The sequence below is a fragment of the Arachis ipaensis genome, chromosome B2, assembly GCF_059453495.1.
Source record: "Arachis ipaensis isolate K30076 ecotype BB chromosome B2, ASM5945349v1, whole genome shotgun sequence".
Classification (NCBI taxonomy): Eukaryota; Viridiplantae; Streptophyta; class Magnoliopsida; order Fabales; family Fabaceae; genus Arachis; species Arachis ipaensis.
The window spans coordinates 116,221,970-116,231,023 of record NC_142437.1 but is presented as its reverse complement, the minus strand read 5'-3'; the positions used below and the strand labels follow the sequence as shown (position 1 = coordinate 116,231,023).

The following is a 9,054-nucleotide window of genomic DNA, read 5'->3' as shown; positions in this document are numbered from 1 at the left end:
AAGAAGAGTAAAAAACTTAGACTCATTTGATTCATAAACAAAAAATGGTTCATGATTTTACTAGACCTAAAGATCACATTATTGAATACTTTGATCATCCTTAATGAGTAAGTAATTTTTTAAAAAAATTTTATAATAAATAAATATATTTATTTGGATTTTATTTATTTATGTTTTAGCAAACAATTTTTATTATTATTATTATTATTATTATTATTAGGATATTATTGTTATTGTTATTATTATTATGCTTTAGTCTCCAGAAAAAAATAATTGTTATCATGATTTTACTATAGCTCGGATAAGCCAATCGTACCCCGCATCATAACCGTTGTATTTCACATAAAATATCTGCAGCTCAGACTCATACACAGTGTAATCAACTTTTCTAGAAATAGTGTAACTTTTGATTGCAGATATCACGGACTTCCTGGAACCAAATTTCATTACGACCCTAAACTCGCCATCTTTCGCCGCAACATTGCCTCCACCTACGACGAAGGAACCACGGTTAGTATAAGGTAAATAAAATTAATGGTAGTGGTAACTTTAATTAATAACCATAAGATAACATACCGATATCTGCATACTCAGGAAATTTCGGGGCATGCATAGCTTCGAGATCCAGAGTCCGCATAAAAGACGGAACGCTAAAGAGGTGCCGGCTTACAATCGCATCCGCCTCATTCTATACCGCCGGATTGTCTGCCAAGTCTCCGTCACCGTTTTCGTCATCGACCTCATAGTTGGCTTCAAACTCCTCTTTACTGTCGTTGTTATCTTCTTCCCAATCTATATCCCCGAATTCATCAACGTTGACATCGTAGCCAACCGCATCCATCCCCGTATGCTGTTCAAACTCAACGTACAGCTCTATCATTGGCACGTGAAATCAGGTTTGTTGATAAATATAGAACATTCGCTGCATGCATGTGTCGTCAGTGATGGACATTAGTTGAAACTGTATCATTCCACCAAATACTTATATAGGATTTCTATACAAAATATTACTCACCCTTTTTGAAATGTGACTTTGTATGTTCTCACAAAAACCATTTTGCAACTCTACAAAATTCATGGTACATAAAATAGCAAATGAAAATGGACATTTACATACAAAAATCACTCCTTCGTATGTGTTTGGTATAATCTCACCGTTTAAATACACTCACATATTTGCAATACCTTCTATAACTACAACCTCACTTAATCTAACTTTTTTGACACTATTAAATGCCAAAAAACCTCATTACGTATCATTCAAATATAAAAAAAAAAAGAATAATAGGAATAGAAGTGAAGTGAGGACAATAGCATGAGTCTCGTTTCGTATTTATAGGCAAGACTCTTGTTTAAAATATTTTTTTTATTCAAATCACAGGCTGCATTTTGCCGCTTCCAAAATTTTTCTGAACCACGAAAAACACAACCTGCGTTTTGGGGTTTTAAAAAAAAAACAAAAACCCATTCCTAAACGCAGCCTGTATTTTGGGCTACGAAAAAAAATAAAAAATGCTCATTTTCAAAAGCAATTTGCATTTTGGGCTAAAATGAAAAAATAAAAATATTTCAGATTTTAAAACATGTTGAACATTGCTTGCGTTTAGTGAATTTCAAAAATAAAAAAAAATTTAAAAATTCAAAACGCAAATTACAATTTCATCTAACACCATAGCAGTAAATATTTTTGCCAAGCCCCCATTTTATAGTGTTACCGTACTTTTTTTCATTTGCAAAAAAATGAGCCGAATAATACAAGTATTCCGGGGAATAGTAAATGGAGAGAACGTCCTTAAAACCAGTTAGAAGGGTAAGTTTCCTCATTCTCATTAGAAATAAATCAATAATTGATTAAACTGTCTAATAGTATAAAATTATCCAATTATATTATATGAATACAAAAAATTAGCATGCAACTAATTAATTATTTATATAAAAAATATATAAAAATATAAATTCAATTTTAATACACTGTTAACATAAAATAATTTTGCCAATAAGTTATAACTCAAATGGCATAGTCTTCTCATACTCAATTAAGAGGTTGCAGGTTCGAGTCTTCTATCTTTGGTGAAAAAAAAAACATAAAATAATTTTGCAAGTGTATTTAATAATATAACATTGTATTAATAAAAATAACTATTTTTTATAATGATTGCATGAATATGTATTAAAAAAATAGATATAATTGTACGATTGTATAAAACGTGTTATATTATTAGTGTATTAAAATTAAACTCCTTAAAATATTTAATATATTAGAATATATAAAATACTATATAAATATATAATAGTTAATTTAGTGACTTATCTTTTTGAGTACATAGAAATTATATTAAACTTTTAAGAAAATTAATCTTACATTATCACTAAATAAATGGCATCATAACCTTAATTAATTTGTTGGTGTAGAAGAGGGGTGAATTGGAAAATCATAGTTAGCAAAATTATGAGCTAGCTGAGGAATGTGTTGAAACCAACTTCTTTGGAGATGAAAGAGTAACTGAAGCTCTTCTTCCTTTGCTTCAGCTACTCACTTGACCAAGGATCCTCAATGTTTCCTCGGCAATGGGGATATTGAAGCTAATATATTTGTATATATGAATGTATTTTTCTACAATTAATAAATCCAATACTATAACATGCATTTTACAAATGCATTTCCATCTTAGTTCTATTATTTTAAACTTAAGTTTTAGCCGGTCACAAAATAATACAAGATTGAAAATTTTAAGACTAAAATTAAGGGTAACATTCCTCAATGTTCTTATTATATAGAAATGAAAAATATTGTGGCAATAAATTAAGGATAACACCCTTTATCGGTATGGTTTCAACACAAATTTAGTTTAAATTGGTCAAATTGTTTGATTAACATATGAGAAAGTATGAGGAGCCAATGGAATATTTATACAATGTGTACCATGGAAGTTTAGAGAGTATTAGAGATATAATCATTAGTGTTATCTTTTTCCATCAGCTGAAGCTTTTGGGATGAGTGGTATCATGCATGGTATTAGAGCGCTAGATTTGAAAGGTCAAGAGTTCAAACCAGATGGTTATTATAGATAGTATGGGAGATGTTCATTTTGTAACTCAATAGCCCATTGTGTCCCATTGTACACATTGTACAAATAGTCCATTGTCTCCCTAGCAGGATCCTTAACATATATAATTTAGATTTTTCTTTCTGTTCTTTTCTTAACCATTTGGAGGTATACACCTTACGGTAGTCTATCTGCCTATCTGGATTTTTATTTATTAGCACTTATAATTTTAGAGTCTCATATAATAACTACCTCTAATTGTATATTCGTAAACTAAAATTGCCTAAGCTTATATACAAATATTGCTTGTTATTTACTTACTAATACATCAATACTAAGCCAAACTAAATATTTGGAAGCATTAAGATCTTGATATGCTTGCAACTTGCAAGACCCTCATTTCGTGCTTAATGGGTCGTCGTAGTTTTCAATAATATTTTCCAAAATTGATTTATAAGGCTCATTAGGTGACCAAGAACACTCATCAAGAAAACGATGGAAGAATCAACGGACATTTATATATGTATACATTCCATCCTCTTGAACTCTATTTTAGTATGACTATATATTTGGCAGAACTTGATTTGCCCGACTTACACGTTCATTCTATGTTCCACCAACGACTTGAGAATTCCATTGTGGAAAGACCAAAGTTCTATGTTCCACTTTGATTGTCGTGGCTTTCAAGTTGTAGAAAATGACACTAATTAGTAGCCTTGTTCCACTTTCCCTGAGGCTTTAAGTTGTGGAATAATAATTGAAGAATACATACCTTGATCATTAATTCATCAAACACTTGTAACTCCAATGGTTATATCATGCACTTGCATTATTATTTTGATGTTAGTGCCACTTCTCTTTGTTGGCATCACCACCAATGCTGGAACTCACAAATTGTCACCCTTGGATCAAGAAGCCAATGCTATGCTTTCAATTAGTAAAGAGTTGTGGAGTAACCAACATAATAATGTCTCAAACCGTTGCAACTGGCCCGGAGTCAACTGCAACAAAGCTGGAAGTATAACATTGCTTTCACCTCCAACTCCAAGTAATTTCACCGACGAGTTCAGGACACAACTCTGCTCTTTGAAACTAAACTTTTCAGTGTTTCAAAATCTAGTCCATCTAGATCTCAGTGAAATGGGGTTATGTGAGTTCCCCAAACTAAGGGGTCTCAAGAAGCTACAACATCTCAACCTATCATACAACTATTTAGGAGGTGAGGTTCCTTTTACATTATTGGAAAATCTAACTCAACTTCTTGTGTTGGACTTGAGTGCCAACAGCTTCCGTGGAAGCATTCCATTGATTTTTGGTCAAATGAGCAGTCTCACACACATGAACCTTTCCAACAATCTACTATTTGGTGAGGTTCCTTTCACATTGCCAAATCTAACTCAACTTCTTGTGTTGGACCTTTCCCAAAACGAACTTAGTGGCTTCATTCCTCATGAAATAGGGAAATTGACAAATTTATTAACCTTAGACCTCAGTTCAAATTCCCTGTCTGGTCCAATTCCTGAGCAAATTGGGTACTTGAACCGTTTGACAAGTCTCCACCTTCATTCAAATTTGCTTAGTGGTTTCATTCCTCATGAAATAGGGAAATTAACAAATTTATTAACCTTAGACCTGAGTTCAAATTTCTTGTCTGGTCCAATTCCTGAGCAAATAGGGTACTTGACCCGTTTGGAAGTGCTCAGCATCGGATCCAACAGGATAGATGGTTGTATCCCCAAAGAAATAGAGCATTTGTTGCATCTAGAAGTTTTAAATCTTTCTTATAATGCTATTTCTGGTGTTATCCCATCTTCTATCTTTATTCTCTCTAGTTATGTGGATCTCAGCCATAACAGTTTAAGTGGAAGCATCCCTTCTCAAATTGGAAACCTTTCATATTTAGACCTTCGTTACAATCATCTTTGTATCAAAAATAGACAGGAACTTGAGTCTGTTATTCCACTGTTATCTGGATTACAATCCCTTTCTTGACAACGAATATTATGACTGCGATGATCATTTAAACGACCATCATAATAAGCATTTTGGCCGATCACTGGTTTTGGTCATAATCGTGGTCTGCGTTACCATTTCATTGGGTTCTGTTGGGATTGGAATATGCATTTTCCGTGCCAGGCATCATGGCAAGCTTGAAAATAAGGCCACAAAAAATGGAGACTTGTTCTCAATTTGGAACTATGATGGCAAAATTGCATTTGAGGACATCATTCAAGCCACAGAGGACTTTGATATCAGATATTGCATTGGAACCGGTGCTTATGGTAGCGTCTACGAAGCGCGACTTCCAAGTGGCAAAACTGTTGCATTGAAGAAGCTTCACAAAACAGAATCAGAAAATCCATCCTATTACAAGAGCTTCTGCAATGAAGTTGAGGTCTTGACAGAGATTCGCCACTGCAACATCATTAAGCTTTATGGCTATTGTTTGCATAACCGATGCATGTTTTTGGTGTATGAATACTTGGAAAGAGGAAGCTTGTTCTGTAACTTGGCCAACGAGATCGAAGCACAAGAGTTGAATTGGAGCAAGAGGGTGAATATCATCAAAGGGACAGCTTATGCTCTTGCTCACATGCATCATCACTGCCCTTCTCCTATTGTTCATCGAGATGTCAGCAGCAACAATGTTCTGCTGAATTCAGAGTTAGAAGCTTGTGTCTCAGATTTCGGCACAGCGAGACTTCTTGATCCTGATTCATCTAACCAAACTCTTTTAGTTGGCACTTATGGATATATTGCTCCAGGTAATTTCTAATTCTAATTATCCGAATAAATCACTGTCCTCATCATCATTTATGTAACTCTCTATGGTTGTTTTTGATGTAGAATTGGCATACACCATGAGTGTGACTACAAAATGTGATGTTTATAGTTTCGGAGTGGTGGCATTAGAAACAATGATGGGTCATCACCCAGGAGAATTCATGTCCACTATGTCAAAGCCATCTACTCAACAATTATTGGTGAAAGATGTGTTGGATCCGCGGATTCCACTTCCGAAATCTCGGAAAGATATGCAAGATGTTGTGCATGTTGTAAAGCTAGCATTAGCATGCCTCTCCTCTGACCCAAAATCCAGACCATCAATGCAGGATGTGGCTAATGAGCTTTCAGCTTCCAAGGCTTCCACGAATTTGTCTTTTTATGATGTCTCAATCTACCAACTGATGCAATATCAAGTACATGTCATATGATTGAATTTTATCAGCATATAAATGCAAGATTGAAGGTTGTAACTTTTAGTGAATCACAAAACAATGCATGACTGAAAGTTTTAAGCATATAACTATGACATCCCTTAATGTTCTAATTATATAGAAAGGAAAAATATTGTGTGTGTAGATTCCTTTAACGGTAACGCTATGGTTTCAAAACAAATTTAGTTTAAATTAATCAAATTGTTTGATTACATTATTTTTTAAGGCAAAAAAATTTCTTTTGGCTATCAGATTAGACTCCTGAACCGTTGACCCAACTAAAAGACCCAAAGAGTTCAACAACTGAAGGAGCCTCAACATTTCTCCCAGCTTAGTTGGATGTCCTCAGTTTTACAAAACAATTTTTTTTTTTCATTTCGAAAAGCATTATTTAAAGTCATATTAACACTTCTTAATTCTATAGTCTCATAATAACTACCTTGTACACCAAAATTCTCTTCGCTCATGTACAAATATTCCTTCTTATTTATTTACTAATATATCTATACTAACTTACTAAGCCAAACTAAATATTTGGAGCATTAAAACGTCATTTAAATGTATCTTGAAAAAAGAAAAAAGAAAAATTGTAATAGGGAAACTTACATAGCTTCTCTACTCTCTGGACGTACACCGAGGTTAAGATCTTGTCAACTTGAGCTGCTTGGGGACCACATTTCGTTCTTTTTTTTTTACCAAAGATATGAGACTCGAACCCGCAACCTCTCTTAATTGAGTATGGAAAAATTATGCCATTTGAGCTATTACTCATTGGCGACCACATTTCGTTCTTAACTGAGTGAGACCAAACCATACATGGGGTGATAAATTAACCGTAGTATATAGTATGTTTTAATAAGTATTATATTATTTAAAATACATACAAATTAAACTAATATTAAATTTGATGTGATTTTTTATTTAAAATATTTTATAATACAAAATTTTTTGATATTGAAGTTATACAAAGTTATATCTGTTAGGAAATTATTTGATTTCCTAACTTATTTGTGGACAATACATATATTAATCATAATCACAAATTATGCTATTTCAAATTAAATGACTTATATAATGGTGATCTCATTTATTGTTATAAATGCTAAATTGAATAAGTCATTATTACTTTTGATTTGGAATTAAATGAGAATAAAACCGGATATTATCTTTTGTTCCTTAGATAATTATATTTTTGGATTTTAGATATATTATCTTTTGGGCTTTAGATACTATTTTATTTGGGCTTAAGGGTTTAATGGGTGCCATGCTCAAATATAAATAGACCTTCAGGGTTTCGGTCCCAATATACCAAAGCCGCCTTTGTTGCTCTTTCCCCATCAAAAGAGTTGCAGTTCAGCCTCCTAGGAATACAGAAGACTTTGGTTGAGGAAGATCGAAAGAACCACAAGATCCAAACTCTTTCAATCGTATGATTCATGTTTATGAATTCAGGTACGCTTCCGCATTATGATATATATATTTTTGGTGATTCAATATGGATAATCTGGGTTATTGAAATTAATTTATTCCAACAAGTGGTACCAGAGCCATCCATAATTTAATCATCAACATATTCAGTTTTATTTTACTGGATTAATATATATATGTACGTTCCCTATTACAGTATGATATTATAGGAATATACATATATATGTATCGTATACATGCGACTATGTGCGTTAGTATATATACCTTTTAAGTATCGTTCCACATATATATAATGTGTCGTTGTTTCGGTTGCCTTTGGTATACATATACTATTTGGTTATACACAAAGACGCATGTATATATTCTATATGAGATGTTTCGGTTGCCTTTGGTATACATATACTATTTGGTTATACATAAAGACGCATGTATATATTCTATATGAGACGGCCTGTTATTTTATTTAGTTTGGCAGAATTTTTTTTAAATTGATTTATTTTAAAATATTGATAAAGCATTGTTACACTTTGATCTTTTCGAATCTAATTCTATATGCTATTAATTTAATACAAAATTAATAGATTATCCTTTTGGGATATAAGGATTATTATACCCATCTATTTAATAAAGATTTGGTTTTAGAATAAATTGATTGAATATTATGCTGCTAAAGTAGCCCCTTTTGTAAAAATCAATTTATTCAAAACATTAGGAATATGGTGATATGTAATTCATGCGAATATTGGTCGGCCCAAAGGAAGGTCTGTATTTGGCCGAATTACATACACATATTGATGGTAAATATATATTTGGGTAACTAACTAAGAATAAAGTAATACTTATTATTTATGCGAACAATAATCGGCTCAAAGGAAGTTTATTGTTTGGCCAAATAATAAGCATTGCACACTTTTGTTTATTTCCTATTAATTATGCGATCAATAATCGGCCCAAAGGAAGGTTATTGTTTAGCCAATTAATAGAAAATATATGCGGTAATAAATAGGTTGCGAAGTTTAAGTCTCCATGTGCGCATTAAGTCGGTCTAAAGAAAGGCTTAATGTGTGACAGAAATTTTGACAATATTTGATTACTGCAATGAGAGTATCACTTACAGTTAATTTTTCTATCCAAAGATTGAAAATTAATGTTGTGCTGGATATCTCAATATGGATTTTTTTTACCCATTAATTAACTAATATTTACTGCATGTTATTTTGTTCTAATCCAGAAACTATGGCTTTAGCTACCAATGTTTCTGCGCAAATTAGCAGTATTCCTATGCTGAATGGTTCAAACTTTAAAGTTTTGAAAGATACCGTGAAGATTGTCCTCGGTTGTATCAATCTAGATATAGCTCT

The 9,054-nt window shown here is 32.6% G+C and overlaps 1 pseudogene across 1 annotated transcript; it reads left to right on the top strand.

The window, feature by feature from the left end:
* The first annotated feature begins 3,840 nt into the window (after positions 1–3,840).
* Positions 3,841–6,281, top strand: LOC107627813 (uncharacterized; annotated as a pseudogene). The gene is made up of 2 exons (XR_015904909.1): positions 3,841–5,812; positions 5,895–6,281. The product of XR_015904909.1 is annotated as an uncharacterized LOC107627813 (transcript).
* The last annotated feature ends 2,773 nt before the right edge of the window (positions 6,282–9,054 follow it).